The sequence below is a fragment of the Phalacrocorax carbo genome, chromosome 2 (genome assembly GCF_963921805.1).
Source record: "Phalacrocorax carbo chromosome 2, bPhaCar2.1, whole genome shotgun sequence".
Lineage (NCBI taxonomy): Eukaryota > Metazoa > Chordata > Aves > Suliformes > Phalacrocoracidae > Phalacrocorax > Phalacrocorax carbo.
Genome location: NC_087514.1, coordinates 27,241,314 through 27,261,552, shown reverse-complemented (window position 1 = coordinate 27,261,552; position 20,239 = coordinate 27,241,314). Strand labels below are relative to the sequence as shown.

The 20,239-nt window shown below is 42.1% G+C and overlaps 1 protein-coding gene across 5 annotated transcripts in view; it reads right to left on the bottom strand.

Annotated features, from left to right (window-relative positions):
• The window catches only part of TRIQK (triple QxxK/R motif containing), a 63,398-nt gene extending 54,490 nt beyond the window's left edge, over positions 1-8,908 (bottom strand). For 3 of the 5 annotated variants that reach the window (XM_064442423.1, XM_064442419.1, XM_064442422.1), the window contains exon 1: positions 8,611-8,666. The gene's annotated coding sequence lies outside the window, so the exon portion shown is untranslated. Of the gene's footprint in view, positions 1-8,610 lie in introns of all 5 variants that reach the window. The other 2 variants (XM_064442424.1, XM_064442421.1) reach the window with 2 other exon arrangements.
• Positions 8,909-20,239: the final 11,331 nt, after the last annotated feature.

Here is a 20,239-nt window from a genome sequence, read left to right as displayed (position 1 = left end):
AATATTAGTGAAGTACAAAATTGAACACTTTTTCATGGGTTGATGCTTTTGGAGACAGCACATTTTTAAGAACCTGTGTTCTGACATGTGAAATGTTGGCCTTCTCTGGCCTAAAAGATATCTCTTACAAGAGATTCCTATACCTCAAGCTAGTTAGGAAGGGAATGAAATAGTTACGAGACTCCTAAAAGAGATCATTTAATGCATAGCTATCAGCTTGCAAGCATTTCTTCAGAAACCCTAGCCTGAGATAAAACTGCAGACAACAACCCACTCCATTCGCTCTAATTTCCTGAGTGCGTCTCTCTAAGCACTAGGGGTTTGCACATGCCCTTGGCTAGAGTCAAAGGAGAACATATGCTTCAGCACTGCCATAAAGTTTTATTAGGAGGAGGGGGATATACCGCCTGAAATCCAGCCTTGTAGAGTGCATACAACAAAAAAACCCTACTAGAACATACAACAAATTGAGTTCACCTAAGCTAGGTTGCTAAATTTGGCTAATTTAGCTAAGTTGCTTCTGCGTTTAACTTCCGAAATACTGTCCCATGTGCTCAGCTTTACAGCCATCCCAGTTGTTTCCATACTGATTCTTTTGTTTTGATAAGGTAAGTTAATGAAAATGTATACCAATATAGTACAGGGGAAACATCTTTCCAGCTCTTCACTATTTCCAGCACTGACAGTGCTTAAGTCTGAAGGCTCAAAACCAGACAAGAGGTAAGTTTCGTCAGAGAGACATTGCCCTGAGCTTTTTCCTACAAACAGCATTCCTGCCCCTTGAAGGTCTCCTCAAGGTACAAGACACATTCTATAGAGTCCTTCTATGGTCACGATACAGAATTGAACCGAGCCTATACAATATACATTACTTGTGTGCAGTAAATGACAGAATGCAAGTGCTTTGAGTTCTTTACTCTGCATATATGGTGATGTTTTAGTATGGTACCCGCATTTAGATCATAATTTCCATGGGTCTATATAAACACGCATAAAGATAAACAGCCTCTCTTCCCATGTAGAACTGGAAGAATTCATCCAGAAGCTTTGCTTTGTAAATCATTTCAGATGTATTTCACTGAAACCATAAAGGATATTAGCAAGTGCGCTGGGACCTTTTGTTTTAAATTATTATGATCTGTTACTCTAACAGAAGTTACTAATACTGTTTAACCCCACTGGTGTACTTAAAATGAAAATACTTTGAAGCTTTTTAAATAGGTTTTGTCTCTATAATAATCATTTTTCCAGAATACCTTTTTCTTATTTAGCCTGTTGGTCTGCTGCTTCGTATATCCAGAAAGATACCAAAATAATCCAGGCTTTCAAATTATCCTATCTTTCAGAATAAAAAAGTAAACAACAATCTAAGTATGCTTTACTAACCTTTTCACTCCAAATTAAAAAAATTCATTCATAAATTAAATAGCATATGTAAAAGAATTCCACAGAAAGCAACATCCATCCTTGTTCTGACCATTTTATGATTGCAGAATCAAAAAACCGGCAAATTATTAGCTGCTGCAATTCTTTGTGGTTCCATTAAAACCATACTTAAGTTTAATCACACCAAAGTCTAACGTTGAAAAAACATATTATAGGAAGCTTTCCATGATGCATATATACAACAAAAATGAAACAATGCTTTCCAAAACTTCTGTAATGGCAATGGGAAGAAATGACAAATTCACACAGATGCAGCACAGCCTTGCCAAGGACACCCAACACTGTGTACGTAGGAGGGCCCCTGCAGCAGCCAGGTGGGACAGCCAGCTAATAGAGCTTGCTGAGGTCCAACATGGATGAGGTGAGGTAGATGTGTGGTCAGAAACATCACGGCAAGCTTGAACCCACTCTCAAGCCCACCTGCCAAAAGCAATACCATCAACAGAACTAAGTCTGTGTCTTCCAGGACCTTCATGATGCTTTCAAATTTTTCAGGACATGTTTTTCATAGAAATCTAGGTATAACTTTCTAGCACTGATATTATTCAAGGGATTCAAACAGCCCTCCTACCTCTCCCCCTACCTCTACTAGGCAGCACCAGCCCTTCTTGCCCCTGCCCTGCACTTGAATCCCCTTTGGCTACAGGTGCTTCCTCACAACCTGAAGTCTTCCCACAGTCACAGCTTTACAAGATAAAATCTTCCATGCTGCACACACACCCAGCATTCCTTCTTCATCGACACGTTTGCAGACAAATTGCATTTTAACAGGCTCATGTCCCCATGATCTCAGCTACACTTTAAACTTCATCCCGTCTTCATCAATCCAGCAATCACTGAACCATTCATAGTTTCTCACTATTGCTTTTATGGTTACAAAGAGAGAATTGACTAAAACAGCAAAAAGCATCACACCCAACACGAGCACTGGGGAAAGTCCTGACAAGCTCTCATCTGTTGACAGTGGCCTCCAGCCATTACTTCTGAGTGCTGGCAGCTCACCAGCTCTTTATCCATTTTATTGTTACTGTACAGTCCTAATTTTTAAATTAATTTTAGTTGAGTAACAGTAAATCAAGGACCTAATCAAATTTAAATGCTAGCTATACAAATAGTGTACTTTCAGTTTGACAGCCAAGACACAAAAACAAAACAAGTAATACACGGCTTCAGGTTAACTGTTTCCTTTTGGCAAGAATGCAAGTAATAACAAAACTGGTTTAGCAGTGAAGTGAGTGATGTAATTTTAATTGGAAGCACTGCAATCAGTTCCACGCACAATGGGTGCAACACTAAAACCGCCTGCTGCACAATTTCTGTGGCATACATACCACATGAAAGAAAGATCTATGTGTTTTAATATGAACTTTTAAGCATGATCACTTTCATGAGTACACAAAAGCGTGAGGTGAGAGTTTAAGTAGAGACGGTGACATGGTAAAGCCAAGTGCTGAAATATCCTCCACACCAACTTGGTACAGCAACAAGTGGAAAACATATGTAATTTAAAATATGAAGTTTAAAACACGTTCAGGGGAATCTACAGGGGAATCCCAGAAACAAGCTTTGGGTATCTGCGAGGGTTTAAGATGTTACTGACCCAGGGTGTTTAATCACCTCTCTCTTACAGGCTTCTCATCCCTGGCAAAGGGCAACAAGAGGAGGTATGTTCTGCCCCCGGGGCCCAGGAGCCCATTCCCACCCTATGCATCAGCTCAAGCCATCCAAAAAGAAAGGTGAGGGTGAGGGAAGCAAACTCCAGTGACTGAGGTGGAGGTATTGCTGGCTCTTCTGTACAGCCTGCAATCTGAGGGGTGGGGAGAAGGCGACCAGCTGGCAGCATCTTAAACCACAGCATCTAGGGCTTCCAGAGCACATCTGTCAGAGCCATTCATGAATAAATTTGAACATAAGAGTTTGTAGAATTGAGAACTTCATATGCAATGATAACAATGAAAACACAATAGATAAAAGCACAAAAAGCTACAAAGGCTGATTGATAATGTAAATGTGAGAGGGAATTATCATGGGTAAACTTAACCTTTTCTTCATTTACACCACACAGCACAGCCGGGGAGAAAACAACTGAAATTTTGAAACCTACTACATTTCCAACCCAATCTGTTTCCCCACTATAAAAAACAGTTCATAACATAAAAGGTTATTTTGTTCCATGATTTATTTTATTTCAATGGAAATACATGAGGACAAATTTGGCTTTCTGGCTAGAGGCAACCAGCTACAGGTGATGTAACCCCATCTTTTGTTTTGTTGTCTTAAGAATAGAAATAGCAGCATTAGTAGCTGACAACAAACATGTACAAAATGGTGTGCTTCAGTTTGCCCACCCGATCTTAACTTCCCTATACCATTCTCAATATTAACATAATGCTAACCTTTGCTCTTTCCCTCTCTCATACTTGCCCTTTCTGGTACAAGTGACTCCTCCACTGTAAACTTCTGCTGTCAGAACAGTCTTTCCCCATTTACTCACTTCACCAGCTCAACATCTATTCCTGGATTCCTATTTCACCCTTCCTCTCCTGAATACCTCCCATCCTTCTTTACACCTGCTGTTGGGTTTACATCGACTAATTCATCACCGTGTCTTTCCAATTCTGTCTTCGTTTTGATGGAAAAACACACTGGATGAAGGACAATGCCAAGAACAATCATAACACATGAATAAGCAGTATTCTGTTGATGTATGAATTACCAACTTAACATTGCACAGCGTCCTGGGACGCAATGACCTGTATTGTATAAAGCTTCGTTGTATCATTGCAACATGTGGTTAGAGAGGCAAAATCAAACTTAAAATTGCTAACACTGATTTTTAGTCTCGCTGCTAAAAATTGCAGAAAAAAAATGGAAAACAAAGGGATTAGCACTGTCCATTTCAAGAATGCCTGGAGTAAGTGTTTACTCAGCCCACTGAACTACAGGGGTATCTACGTGCACGTAGTGAATCAAAAGCACCTGGGGTGCCTTGACATTTTCCCATGACCTTCAAAGATAATTCTAATGAATAAAAATGTATCAGGAATCATAGGCTATAGCAGATAATTCTGGGATATTAAAGCTGCATTAATGCAAGTGCGTTTTCTTCTGCAGCAGTACCAGTGACCACCTATGTTTGCCGTTACATAAAACAGAGCTCCTTCTTAAATGGCAACCACCACAGTTTTTCGGGAACTATCTTTCCGTCTTTTCTTCTTTCCAAAGGGGGGGGGAGGGGAGAAACTTACCTGCTTATTCTGTGTGTCAAAAAATACTTCAAGACTAAAACTGATTGTTAAAGAGCCATAACATAAATTGTGTCTCATCATCTCCTCTACCAGTGACACCATGATGTTTATGTTGTACATAATACTGCAATGATATATGAGATCATCAGCTTGGTAACTAAAAACAGTTTCACTGTGTCTGTGATTGATAAACTATGGAAGTATTAAAACATTAAAAATGTTAATCTTTGTAATAATCTCCTGAAAAGTTTTTACATTAATTTAAACCATCGATCATTTTAATATTTAATCATTGCAGACTTCGTTTGAAATGATAGCCATTCACTGAAAAGCAATTCATTTTTTATTTTAAAAAATCATCAGTTTGTATGTATTTTGTAAATCTCTTCATATTTTTTTCCTCAAAAAAAAGCAAACCTGCAAGCAAATGAAAAAAATTCCACAAGAACAGAAAAATTTAAAACAGAGTTTGTGCCAGCAAACATATACTTTTGCAGTCCTGCTTCTCAGGAGTAACTGTATTACAACAGTAGTGTTGTAAGAGGGTTGCAGGATTAGGGGGACTTCTACTGTAAATGAAAATCATTAGCTTCTCTGTCTACACCTTACAACCATCTGTCCTTTGTTCTCTTTATGTATCTCATAACACGTAAACATAACAATTTACTTATGAAGAGTAAGTACTTAATAGAGAGACCCAGCTCTCCAAGATGATACTAAACTGAGTTAGTTTTTTTTTAACATGTAACTCCATTTTGTAACACTAGCCTGCTTTAGCAACACATAAAGCCTTTCCACAGTATGCCATCCTCTTCTGTAATTCACAGCTTGTCTTGCCTAATGAAAAATATAGATTAATACAGAAATATCCCAAAGGAAAACAAACCCAAGAACTTCCTAGTTATGAGAAAAATCTCATGGAAATTCTAAAATTCCAACAGCAATGAATTATTTCTAATCTTGACAGTATTGGTCTGGTTTCTTTTGAAAGAATTTTAAAACTATCAAGAAATAAATTTCACAGAAAAATCCAAGGGAAATGTCTTCACTGCACTGCAAAAGAAACCCTCATCTTGTTGACTATGTAGAGTCTACTAAAATTGGATGCTTCCTGGAGGTACTGCCATAAAGTGCATGGAGTTTAAGTTGTCCTTTAAGATTGGGCTGCAGGATTTGGCTTAAATATTTTAACCAAGTAAATCCTAGATATACACTGGGAAGTTTCACTGGTTAATATATTAGCTTACATTACTAGTCTTCGTTCTGTGTTTGTGACCAAGAGTGAGTTAAAGGATTTTCCCATAACTGCTATAAAACTCCCACACAAATTGGCTTCCTCTCCTGAAGAGGCTGCAGAGTGTAAGGACAAGAGCTATGAAGAAGTCAGGGAACTGGCAGAAGTGCATGTGGAATCTTCCAATGCATATAAGCTTGCTCTGCACATTTCAAGCTTATGAAAATAAAATAAAAAACAGTAATAAAAGCACTGCCTTTATTCTTGATTTTATGAAGAAAAGTATATATCCTGTTGCATACTATCTTTTGCTAAAGTCTCTTTTTAAGGAAAGATGTATGGAAAAATCCTATTCATTCAGTGTGATGCAGTAATTGAATTCAGGAACGCAGCTGCCTGCATCTGAAAAGGAAGGGATAGTCCTGTTTTTATGGAAGTTAATAGAAACACATACATGTGACATGTGTTTGTATAAATATCGATACAAGATTTAAAGATAATGAAAAGAGGAGCTTTACCAATGCTAACGTGAATTTCTGTTTTAGTAATTTGATTTGAAATAATATTTTAAAACCTATATATTTGAAGAGCTCCCACATCTGTGTTGAAACAACTGAGTATTTTCTATATCGCTTTTGCAGATACAAAGTACTATTTTAACAGACTAAGAACTCAACTGTAGAATATTGTTGTAATCTCTATTTGGTTAAATTAATAAACCAAATTCACAGAATTAGATGATCATCGATGTTGGAAGGGACCTTACGGTCATTTACTTGGGTTCATCTACCCCTGCTCAAACAGGTTCAGCTGGAAGACTACACAGAAACTATAAAATAAAATACAAAAAGGATTTACATATTGAAGCAAGAGTAACAGAAAAAAGTGAGTAACTGCCCTTTCCTAAAAAGTGTCAACGGTTTGCATTGGTGTGATTATTCCAAAGCCAACACTTTTTTGTTTTCTCTGCGCTCACAAGTAATGGCCTGAAGTAGACTAACATCTTCACAGCTTCCATGAAGACAGAAAATAAGTCCTAGAAGGGTAAATTGTACTAATTCATAATGAGAGACAATCACATCAACAAAAGCATCTGCCAAATTTTCCTTAGTGGGCAAGCAAGCTATTTTCTGAACAACCAAATTTGTCCCTAGCCCGTTTTGTACCAAGAGGTGAAGTGATTCAGGCAAGGAAGATGTGCCAAATGATCCTACTTTAAAAATGGTTGGTCTCCCCATACTTGTAGATTTTCTGTGCATCCCTGAAACATCACTTTCTACAATTTTCCACTACTTAAGTCATACATCAGTAGCAAAGGCTGGAAGAAAGTCAACACATCTTTATTAACAGGTACCCTTCCATTCTGATTAGCTCTTCAAGAAATGAGCCTGGTCCCCAACAGCAAAGAACTTGAGCCCTATGTAACATGTAATTGAATCACTGAGTGTGAATGCGTGTGCTGTACATACAGCCCTGTTACACCATAAGCTCTTTTAGAGGAACTTTCTGATACCATGCTCTGTCCTCATAACTATGTAGGCCGACGTAAGGCAGAGCAGTTTGAGAGCCACACAAGTAGTAGGCTGGCAGAAATCCCTGCCAACACTTTACATTTAGAAATGTTGCAGCTCCCATTTTCTGTCCAGGATTTTCTGAGCGTAAGCATGATCAGCGCGCTCTGCAGAAAACACAAAGGAGTCCAATGTACCCGGAACACATCACACCTGCAAGGTAAACACAGCCAGCTCAACAAGCCCGAGTTGTATCAGATTTACGGCACGTGCGAAGCCACGTACAGCCCTGTTACACACCACACACGCAGCAGCTCCGACACGTCCTGGCCTCGCTGTGCGCGGGGGGCCAGCCTAGTCACACACACAGAGCAGCTGCTTGTCCAGCTCCCAGACACCGGGAAACCCCATACAGATGGGGTTTCGCGCGCACGCACCCAGCCACACTGCTCTAGTGGGCAGCGTACAAGGAGATGAGTTCATGAGGGAAAGCTGTGGCGCATCCTCGCATGGAGACATGGCAGGCTCCTGTCAGCTCCCGACAGCCCGCGGGCCAAGCCTCGAACCCAGCCTTCGCCGAGGAGACCCTTTGATTGGGGGATTATTTCCCTCCACATCGGTCAGTACAGTCTGGGGACGGACCCAGCCCGGCAACGTCTGCCTGCGGGCACGGTGGAATCAGGCCAGGCAGCCGAGGAGCGCTCGGGGCTACGTGAGGTGGCACGGCCAACCCCTGCGCCGCGGGGAGCTGCCCGCTCTCGCCTCCCGGGCGCAGTACGGGCCGCATAGGAAGGGAGAGATGGGGCTTTTCCCGCCCACACCCAAAATGGCGGCCGCCCCTAACCCCTCCCGACCCCTCAGCCCACCTTCCGAGGGCGGCACCCGGGCGCCCGCGGCGCCCCCCCCGATTGGCAGCGCGCTCCGGCCAATCGCGGAGGCGAGCGCTTTCTCCCGGCCAATGGCAGCGGAGGCCCGCGGCGGACAGCGGGCCGGCCGAGCGCGCCGCCGGCGCGGACGCTCCGTGCCCGCAGGCCAATGGCGGCGCGGAAGGGGCGGTGGGCAGTGCGCCCCCGCCGCCCCGGGGCGGTTGCCGCGACAACCGCAGTCCCGGCGGTGCCGGCCGTCCCCGGCGCCCGCGGCCCCTCGCCCACCCCGGGAAGCGGCGCGGTACCTCGGGCCGAGCGGCAGAGCTCCGCCTCCTGCCTCCTTCGTCGGCGGGGCGACTTCCTGTGCTGGCGGGGCCGCCGCCGCCGCCGCCTCCTGCCCGAGCGCCCCCGCCGCCCCGCCTCCCGTTCCTGCCCGCCCCGCCGGGCAGCGGCCTGCGGCGGGCCGGGGCGTCGAGCCCGGCGGCGTCGGGCTAACCCGGCCCGGCGGCACCTGCGGCGGTGTGTAGGGGAAGGGCCTGTGCCCCGGCCCGGCGGAGGGGCGGCGGCGGCCGAGGCCCTCGCCTCCCGCCGAGGCCCCGCAGTGCCGCCGGCCTGCGCCACTCGGGGGCTCCCTGGATTTGCCAGGGGAGATGCTTTGCAGGAGGCTGAAAGTTCAGTCCTGGAGTAGTATTTCGGCATGCCCCCTCACTCCCTCTGCGCAGTTTTTGCCGCTCTTCTGCCTACCCGTATCAGCAATGTTGCTCCAAACATGTAGTGTGAAAAGCAGTTAGCTGCCTTCACATCATCATCACAGGCCCGCTTCAGTGGGAACCGGCTTCTAAGATCCTAAAACCAACACATGGGAAGTTAATAACCCTGGCAGGTAATTTTTCGCCTTGAGATGATACTAGGTCCCTTGCAACAGATAGCTCATTCACTTCCGTGCTAGAAGTAGGCCACCGACTCTTGGAACAGCTTACTGATCAGTATTTCAAGCGCACACTTCCTGCAAAATGGCAGCCAATAACCAAGTGTAACACTGCCCTGTAAGGAAAGAGACACAAATAAGTATTTGCTTTAGTTTACTTCTGCAGCTTAGAAAGTGAAAGCCATACCCAGCTGAACTTCCCCATCTTTCTTGATGACACGCATACAGAGTGGAGAAAGCCTACAGAAAAGTTGATTAAGCAGAGTTTCTGTCTGGCATACATACCAAACCACAGGGTTTTTCTCCAGTCATTTGTGTAGCAAGCTTAATGGATGGCTGAAACGAAACAGCTTTCTTAGAAATACAGCCTGTCCTGACTTCAAGCGATGAAACACAAAGCTTTCTGTGTACCTTTTCTGCCAAGAAATTTCATACTAATGGTATCTAGCTGCTTTGAATGTGGCAGTTCACTGGACACAATGTTATGTTTTCTTCCCAGGGTATCTTGTCCCCCGTAGGTCAGGGGGTGTCATAGCCACTGCGGGTACCATCTCTGATTTTTCTAGCTACTGTGTGTTCAGAATTTTCAACAATATTTTATTTCATTCATACTCTTAATGGTAAGCCAGGAACCATATACATGTAAAATATTTTAATACTTTATTTTGTTTCCTTAATTGTTTTAATACAATTCAGTTAAACCCAATTCATTATTAGGCTCATGGACACTTGAATATATTATATGCAAAGCAGCAATCATGTTCAAATCACCGTTACATGTGATTTTTGACTGCATAATCAGTCAAAATAAATAAACATTAAGGAATATTGGAATCAGTGTATCCAGCTACATGGTTCTGCATTATCTGAACCACTGCTGAGGAGATTTTCCTTGTTAGTCCTTGTAGCAAAATAGATTTAGTCCTAGTTCAGTTTTATGTAATTTCACCTAATCACAATATTTACTTCACCACCAAGTTATTCTTCTAAGAAACCTCTGTATGTCCAGCAGCCTTGATACTGAATCCATACACAAGTCATAAGGAATTATGACTTGATGAAAAGGAGCTCTACAACCGCTGAGAAATTGTCCCATTTGTAGTTTCACTGTCTTTAATTTCTTCATTCTTAATCCTCATTTTATAGGAAAAATGTTTGTTTCCCATTGCGAGGTTTCTTCTGCAGAAAAGGCATGTGTATTGGTGGAATGGTCAGAAAACCAGTTGACATTTGGGTGATAGAAAGTACTACTGACAGGCTTGCTGTGTTTTGTAGGCTAAGAAGCAGCCTGAGTGGAGTGTATGTGTCATAGGATATTTATAATCTGTCTCTTACAGGTATAAATACACAAGAGATACAATTAATAAATATATAACTATAACTGAAATGTGTATCAATCAGAGAGAATTATTTTATTGATCTTGCCACACCCATCAGTTTGGTCCCATATCCCTTGAGCAGATGAATTTAAAAATCCAAAAGTGGTGGTAAACTTACATGGTTTTATTTCACAGAATTTTGAGGGAAATGTGTTGGCTATTGTTTTCAGTGACTGTCTTTTCCTGGTTTTCCCCCCACTTTTTGTTTCTTGACAAGATCTTCAACTGACTCTGACAATTTGACAAGAGTCTGTTCCTATTTGTTCTCCTTCTATGCAGTGGTTTTCAACTTTACGATTTGTGAAAAATTTTTGAATAGAAGTTAAGCCTACTGAAAATAGGCTTCCTTTTCTTATTTATCTTTTGCAGAGCTCCTAGAAGCAGTCCCTGAGCTTCTAGAGTTCAGTAGATAAAAGGTTGGAAAATGATGCTCAACATCTTTGTTCCAAGATGACAACACAGATTAAATTAACATACAGAAGACTAATTCCCCAAAACACAACAACTTGTTTACTGTCTAACCTGATGTCTCCTCATGTATGTCTAACTACCAGTTTAAGGTCAAAGATGTGAAAGAATGTTCTTAATTATTTTTGTTTCGTTCATTTTTGCCATCATTATGAGTATGCCTTATCTCTCATCCAGGGCTGTAGCCTGAATATTGCTAATAAAGCAGTTATTAAATTGGTGCTACTATTCAGGCTATCATTAAATCTTTCAGGTAACACCTTTCTCCAGAACTTCTATAAGGTACAGTATTCCCCATCCAACCACAAAGCTAAAACCCTCTTTATGCTCCTTTCACTTCCTAACAATGTCATTTCTGGTGGCTTTGACAGCTACAGTCTTGCTCTGCTCATATCGAACCAGAACTGCTGCTGAAAGAAATAATCCCCTTAGCTCATCCCTTTGCCCATGTCACTCCCCACTTTGCATCTCTCCAGTGTATCCCATCTCTATGCCGGCTCTGTATGCACTTTGCCTTCATGCTGAAATCCTTTATTCCTATCCTGTCTTGGTTTCACTTAGCTTTCTTATGTTGCTTCTTGCCTCTGACTAACCTGGGATACTGGCTGCCACTGTGCTTTTATTCATGTTTTTTTTAAATGAACCCTGTTGTGCTTTCCCCCATGTAACACTGTTACTCTCAAATCTATCCAAAAACACAAGTACGGCAGGATAGCTACTGTAACTTGAGGCCACTGGTGTGCTCAGCCTACTCTAATCATGCTTCTCCCATATTTACCGTTTCTGTCCATTAGTTCATGTCATGTCTTACATGTCAGTTCCAATCTCTTCAGCACAGGTACCTTCCTCTTGCTCTTCACTTGGTTAGTGTTTAGCACATTCCAAAAACCTCTGCAGCATAGCCTGTAGCAGAGCAACCCCGGACAACTGTCCTTACTCCTCCTCCCTGCGGGGGTAGAAGGGACGTGGAGCCCATCCTCTCTCCTTCCAGCCTTCCAGCCGAAAATCTCAACGCAGTGTCAGTCATGATAGATGGTGCATTTTGTGACACAGACAGCCTGCCATTAGGACAAACTCATTTCAGTGAAGAGCCATCTGATGGTAATGACTTGCAGTCACAGGCTGACCTAGGCTGGCTTGAGTCAGTGTGCTGGAGGTGAAAGGTTCCATATTCCATTACCAGTACTCTGAGCCATCAAGTCTGCTCCATCCCACCCCTACTTAATCTGTATTGATAGACTTGTAGCATTTTCCTAACTGCTATCATCCATACAGATGTCTGCCGTCATTTTGTTGATATGGTCGATCAATACTACATTAAATGTTACCTTCAGTTTACCCTTAATTGTCTAAAGTAGATGTGGTATTTTCATTATTTATACAACTATGCCATTAAATTATGCATTCCAGATTAAAAGAATAAAAGACTTGTTTACATTATTATTATTGCTCTGGCATCAACTTTTGGATTTCTGTGTAAAGAAATTAATCTTCTATCAGAGGAGGAAATGGGGACTGACAAGCACTAGCTCCTGTTGCCTCTGGGACATAATTATGCTTGCAAATACAAAACTAGAAAAATCATAAGCTTAACACAGTAGACACTCTTGAAAGTTTCATCTCAGCATGAAGCTATGTTTTAATTATTTTTTTTGTCTGCATTGTTCAGAACGACAGTGCACCAACTAGAATAAGTGCTTATCCTAGTTAATTCTTCATGAGGCTTATGTCACTGGAAGATGTATTTAATTTATTTCCTTTTTCTTTTCTTAAGCCAGAACTGACTAAGTGGTTATCTATACACATTCAACCAAGGTTTTACTACTTTAGGGCCGGATCCAAAGCCTGTTGAGTCAATTGGAAACTTCAAAGGTCTTTGGAACAGGCCCTATTACAAGACAGAGGTAAGCTGTGAGTTGTTTGGGGACCTTGCAGAATAAAAAAACCCCCCTCATTTATATTTTACAATATTAACAGATTTCTTACATGGTAAAGATTGTCTGTTCTTATGAACTGAATTTGGACACTCTAATATCCCCACGCACCTTAATAATAAATTTATATATATGTATATGTGCATGTCCCAATTCCAACTTAAGATTAATAACGTTAAAATATATTATTTTTTTCCTCATACAGTCTTTGGAAATATGATTCTATGTAATACAGGTCTTACACCTGAACAACTGTCATCTGTGTTGTAGGAGAAGATTTTCATGTTTACTGATTTAATTAGATAACTATAATGATGCATTTCACATTGGGAAAAAATCACATACTTTGACAAAATTTTGGTTTATTTTTTAAAAAAAGCTAACCTGTTAAGTATCAACATAATAGCTATCTATTGTAGCATCAAAGAAAAAGCTCAGCTTCCAAGAATGAACGTGGGTTTTGCCATGCCAACATTAACCAAAGAAATGCTCTGCCTCCAATTATTAGTGTGGTCACCCGGGAGATGAAAACCAATTTACAAATTTATAAACTATTTGTAATATAGTTTGGGAGCCAGCTTCTCCATGTTGCAGGATAGCGCCCCAAATTGCTAGGTTGATACAGTTCTCCTCAGTTTCCCTCAGAAATCTCCATTTTGTACAAATAAAAAAAGTATTCCATTAAATCTGGACTTGAATGTACTTCTCTCCCATCGCAGTTGTGTGCCTTAACTGAATTATGCACTGTCCCCCTTTCTACACTACTATTCCATTAGCTAATACAGAGTTGAACACATCAGTAGGAGAAGCAAAGAGCTTTTCCTCATACGCCCAGTTACCCGACTGCAGAATCCGTAGGGCCCTCCCCTAGCAAGTGAAATCTAGTCTTTGTTTCGAGTCAGGTAGAAAGAGGAGTTGAAAACAGTTATCACTAGGTGAATACCCTTTCCCCTGGACTGCAAGGTAAAACAGGAATTTCTTCTCCATGACAAGTCCTGTCCTTGAAAAACTTTGTGAAAGATGTGATCTGAGAAGTGCCACCAGAACAAATGCTATCATGCCAGTGAAACTGGCGTGATGATGCAGCAACTCTCTGAGAGTATAGTGTCTAAGAGACAACTAAATGTTGGACTTTATTTTTATGTGAATGCCACTTAATACAGCAGTTAGAGGCTTAAGTCCCTTCGCATATTCAGCCAAAGGGGCTCTGTAAGACCCCAGCTTCATGAATCTCGATCTGTTTAATGCAACAATGGAAATTTACTGGATGCTCTGATCACTGTCTATGAAAAGCTAGCTGAGTGATCAAAATCTGGTAAAAAAGAATTCCTTAACCTTTATATGCTGTTAGAAAGAATATATACATAAAGACCTAATAGCTGGGAGTTCAAGCTTGACAAAGTGAGAATAGAAATAAGGCATACACTTTTTCTAAACATCATACTGGATTCTCCATTGAACACCTAATGAATAGGTGGGTTTTTTTCTCCCAGAAGAGGAGACCTTTTTCAGTGAAGATGTCTTATGGCTTTCGAGAAGCTGTAAAACAAACTAGGGGGTGGTAATCATCCTTATCAGCTTTACACTCTATGCTTCTACTCAGCACACTACAAATAATAATTAGTTCAGTATTTTACTTCTTATTGCTGTTTGTTATGTGGTCTCCCTTTTTTTTTTCCTACTTCATAGACTTCTCTCAACAGTTTAAATGCCTTATAGTCATTCATATCACCCATATTTGAGTGATTCAGAACCATTAATTAATCTTCATTGCAGGCCTATAAGATAAGGGGGTAGCAGCGTCACAGTTTTACAGATGGGAAGTGAGGCACAAAGAGCAGCTGGGAGGACCAGCACATCTCATTTCCATACCCGGGAAAATGGTTGAAACTACAATAGCAAATAGAACTGGATGAATGTCACGTACAGAGTAAGATACCCCATGATTTTTGTAGATGAGAGTCATACCTCCTGCATGTGTTAGAGTTCTTTGAAAGAGTCACCTAAAAATGTAGATAATGGTGACTGGTCAAAATATTATAACTGGAAAGCCAAGACAGCTAAGTTTCTACAGGATAAAAGGGTAGTTACTTCTCTTGTTAAAAACCTAGAAGAATAGGTAGAAATAACCGCTCTGTTTTCATACCAATGGAAGAGTGGCATATTCACAATGATCTGTCCGTGATTCCTGCTGATCAATATAGTCCTAAATGACTCAGTATTAGTGCAACAAAATGTTCTGATTGTACAAAATAATTAAAAGCAATCAAAAGTAAAAATTCAAATATTAGCAGAAACATTCCCTGATATTCAGGGATTGCTTTTTAAAACGGCTGATGAAATCCAGCACATACACATACACCATGGGAAAAATAACTATCCATACAAATGACGGACAATAACACTGTCATCAGTAGACTTGCTGAGGGTACACTGTGCCCCATCATCCAGATCATTAATGAAGGTGTTAAACAGGACTGGACCCAGTATTGACCCTTGGGGTACCCTGCTAGTTACTGTTCTCCAACTAGACTTTGTGCCACTGATCACCACCCTCTGGGTCCCACCATTCAGCCAGTTTTCAAAACATCTCACTGCTCATCCTCTTCAACCAAAGGTGTATCTTGTTCATGTGGGGGACTTCAACTTACCAGATGTCTGCTGGAAATACAATATAGCAGGGAGAAAACAGTCCAGGACATTCCTGGAGTGTCTGGAAGATACCTTCCTGACACAGCTGGTGAGTGAGCCAACTAGGGAAGGTGCTGTGCTGAACCTGTTGTTTGTGAACAGAGAAGGTTTTGTGGGTGTGTGACAGTTGGAGACCATTTTAGACATAGCAATCATGAAATTATAGTTTTCAATTACTGGAGAAATAAGGAGTGGGGTCAGCAGAACTGCCACCTTGGGCTTCAGGAGGGCAGACTTTGACCTATTTAGGAGACTGGTTGACAGAGTCCCTTGAGAGGCAGTCCTGAAGGGCAGCGGAGTCCAGGAAGGCTGGACATTATTCTAGAAGGAAATATTAAAGGTGCAGAGGCAGGCTGTCCCTATGTGCTGTAAGATGAGTCAGTGGGGAAGAAGACCAGCCTGGATGAACAGAGACATTTGGCTGGAACTCAGGAAAAATAAAGGAGAATTTATGACCTTTGGAAGAAGTGGCAGGCAACTCAGGAGGACTACAAGGATGTCATGATGTTATGCAAGGAAAAAATTACAAGGACCAAAGCCCAACTAGAACTTAATCTGGCTACTGCTATAAAAGACAATAAAAAATATTTCTATAAATGCATTAGCAACAAAAAGAGGGCTGAAAATCGACATCCTTGAATGCGGGGGGAAACCTAGTGACAAAGGATAAGGAAAAAGCTGAGGTACTTAATGTCTTCTTTGCCTCAGTCTTGAATAGTAAGGCCAGTTGTTCTCTGGGTACCCAACCCCTGAGCTGGAAGACAGGGAAGGGGAGCAGAATGAAGCCCCCATAATCCAAGGGGAGATGGTTAGTGACATGCTACACCACCTAGACGCACACAAGTCTATGGGGCCAGATGGGATCCACCCACGTGTACTGAGGGAGCTGGTGGAAGTGCTAACCAAGCCACTTTCAGTCATTTATCAGCAGTCCTAGCTAACCAGGGAGCTCCTACTTGACTGGAGGTTAGCAAACGTGACAGCCATCTACAAGAAGGGCCAGAAGGAGGATCTGGGGAACTATAGGCCTGTCAGTCTAACATCAGTGCCAGGGAAGGTTATGGAGCAGATCATCTTGAAGGCCATCACACGCACATACAGACAGCCACCTGATCAGGCCCAGTCAGCATGGATTTCTGAAAGACAGGTCCTGCTTGACTAATCTGATCTCCTTCTGTGACAAGGTGACCCACCTAGTGGATGAGGGAAAGCCTGTGGATATTGTCTACATAGACTTTAGTAAAGCCTTTGACACCGTTTCCCACAAATTCTCCTGGAGAAGCTGGCTGCTCATGGCTTGGATGGGTGTACTCTTCACTGGGTAAAAAACTGGCTGGATGGCCAAGCCCAGAGAGTTGTGGTGAACAGAGCTAAATCCAGTTGGTGACTGGTCAAAAGTGGTGTTCCTCAGGGCTTGGTACTGGGGCCAGTTCCATCTAATATCTTCATCAATGATCTGGATGAGGGGATCAAGTGCACCCTCAGTAAGTTTGCAGATGACACCAAGTTGGGTGGGACTGTTGATCTGCTTGAGGGTAGGAAGGCTCTGCAGAGGGACCTGAACAGGCTGGATCGATGGGCTGAGGCCAACTGTACGAGGTTCAACGAGGCTCAGTGCTGGTCCTGCACTTGGGTCACAACAACCCCATGCAATGCTACAGGCTTGGGGAAGAGTGGCTGGAAAGCTGCCTGGTAGAAAAGGACCTGGGGGTGTTGGTCAACAGTTGGCTGAATATGAGCCAGCAGCGTGCCCAGGTGGCCAAGGAGGCCAACAGCATCCTGGCTTGTATCAGGAATAGTGTGGCCAGCAGGACTAGGGCAGTGGTCGTGCCCCTGTACTCAGCACTGGTGAGGCCGCACCTCGACTACTGTGTTCAGTTTTGGGCCCCTCAGTACGACAAAGACATTGAGTTGCTGGAGTGTGTCAAAAGAAGGGCAATGAAGCTGATGAAGGGTCTGGAGAACAAGTTTGGTGAGGAACAGCTGAGAGAACTGGGGCTGTTTAGCCTGGAGAAAAGGAGGCTGAGGGGAGACCTTATCACTGTCTACAACTACCTGAAAGGAGGTTATAGGTGGGTGGGTGTTGGCCTCTTTCACCAAGTGACAAGCAATGGGACAAGAGGAAGTGGCCTCAGGCTGTGTCAGGGGAGGTTTAGGTTGCATATTAGGAAAAATTTCTTTACTGAAAGGGTTGTCAAGCATTGGCACAGGCTGCCCAGGGAAGTGGTTGAGTCACCAACCCTGGAGGTATTTAAAAGAAGTGCAGATGTGGTGCTCAGGGACTTGTTTAATGGTGGACTTGGTAGTGCTAGGTTAACAGTTGGACTTGATCTTAAAGGTCTTTTCCAGCCTAAATCATTCTATATTTCTATTCTATTCTATCTTCCTTGCTCCAGCCTTTTCCGTAGACCTTTTGGACCTTGCTAGTAAAAACTGAGGCAAAGAAGGCCTTCAGTACCTCAGCCTTCACCAAGTCCTGTGTAACCAGAGCCGCTGTCTCATTGAGCAATGGGCCCACATTTTCCCTAGTCTTCCATTTGTCCCCTAAACATACTTATATATTAGATTTACCCAGAACTGTACTTTGATGCCAAGGTCATGGCAAGTGCCCATAATATTATATCATATACCCTCTAACCTTATAGAACAGTGTGGGTACAAGCAGGCTACCTGTTAGTAACCATTCCTGGTGGATGATGGCTCGTGCTTCAGGAAGGTTGAACCATGCTGGGGAATAGTTCGGGAGGGAGCTAGGCCGCATAGGCCAATACTGTGTTGGGGGCTGTTGTAGCTATTCAGTAGCACAGGTGATCAAATGCAAGCGCCCAGTATCAGGGTTCTGCTAACGACACAAACTTAGTGAGCTCTTACTGTTCAAGAAAGAAATCCTAGGGTCGCTGTAGATCTCTGAAAATATCAACTCAGTGTTTAGCAGAGATCCAGAAATCAGAGTAGGATATTCAGTGTTGTTTAGAATGGAACCAAGAACAAAAGAGAAGTCATCATTATACCATAGTGTGCAACAATGTGTTTGCATCTTGAATACTGCACCTTGTCACCCTGTCTCAGGAAAGGCACATAAAACCAGAAAACATTACAGGATGATCAGATTTGGCTGTTTTATAAGAAAAGATTAAACTGATTAAAGCTTTTCATCCTGGAAAAGAGATAACATGAGAAAGGGATACAAAGTCATTACTTGCAGAGAGAGTGTAAATAGAAGAGAGCAAGTTTAATACAGAGGTGCTTGCTGGACTGTGGACATGCTTCTTTGCTTTGCCTTATCTGGGATGATCAGTGGAACCAGTTATCTCCTCTGCTTTGCCCATTACATACAGATGCAGTGGGTTTGGGTCCTGCTGGTGAGGGTAATGCCTGCTCTGCGGCTGCTGGCAGCTCCTGGCCAACCTGCCTTTTAGAGGAGCCCTGCTTTTGCTCCTTCCTCGCAGTAAATTTTTAATTTAGCCAGAAGTTCCATACCTTACTGGATGGTAAAATTCTGTATATGTATAGATTTGTATTTCAAGGGGATAAGTATGACACTCATCTCTTTTTAAAAAAAGATTTTGTGTTATTTTAATGTTACTACCATCAGAAGAGGATTTATATTGGTGGTTAAGGCTGCTTAGAAATATTTCTTCCTAGTTAATGTTTGTTTTATGTGAGAAGTGTAAGGTTTTTATATACTTCTTATATTTTATGAATGGGTAACAAGATTATTCAATTAAATGAATACGTGATGCAGACCAAAGTGAGCATGGCTCCCACAGAGCTTTTTCTTGCTCATCGTGGTAGGTTGCATGTATTTTACAGAAAGTATAGTTTGTCATGGACACGTATACAACATGAACCCAGATTCATAGTTTACAGTCAGAAGAGAAGGTTAGATCATCTGCTCTCACAATCTGTATATCCTGTGGTATTAAAACTATGCCGCTTACTGTTGTGCTGAGGTTAGCTGAGCACAGGGACATGACTATGAATGTGTTGTACATGCTGCAAAGGAGTTGTGGAAATCCAGAGATGGAGAATCAGTCGTTTTTCTGCTGCAGTTTGTTCCCACAATTAATCACCTTCATAGTTAAGATCAAAAAACAACAAATAACAGTCATAGAAAGTTGTTCCTAATTTCTCATTTGAATCTGTTTGATTCCCTCTTTTAGCCACTGGCTCTTGTTCTGTCTTTACTGTCAGAGAAGTCTTCAATATCTTTTCACTGTTAAGGTGCTTATACACTGTAATTAGACCAAAGTCTAACCTTCCTTTTAATAAACTGTACTTAATGAGATTTGGGAAGTTTTACTGAGATTTCTTACTGTTAGGAATTTCCTTCAGCTCACACATAATCTGTATAGCTGTCTACTGCAATCTAATTTTTCAAAATGCTTTTACAAATACAGATGATAGAAGTACATGAGTTATTCCAAAAATGATCCCATCAGTGACAAATTCAGAAGTAAAGCATGTCACTAACCCTGACCATTATTTTATTACATGGTTTTATATCCAACAACTGAATATGGGCTTTGTCAAA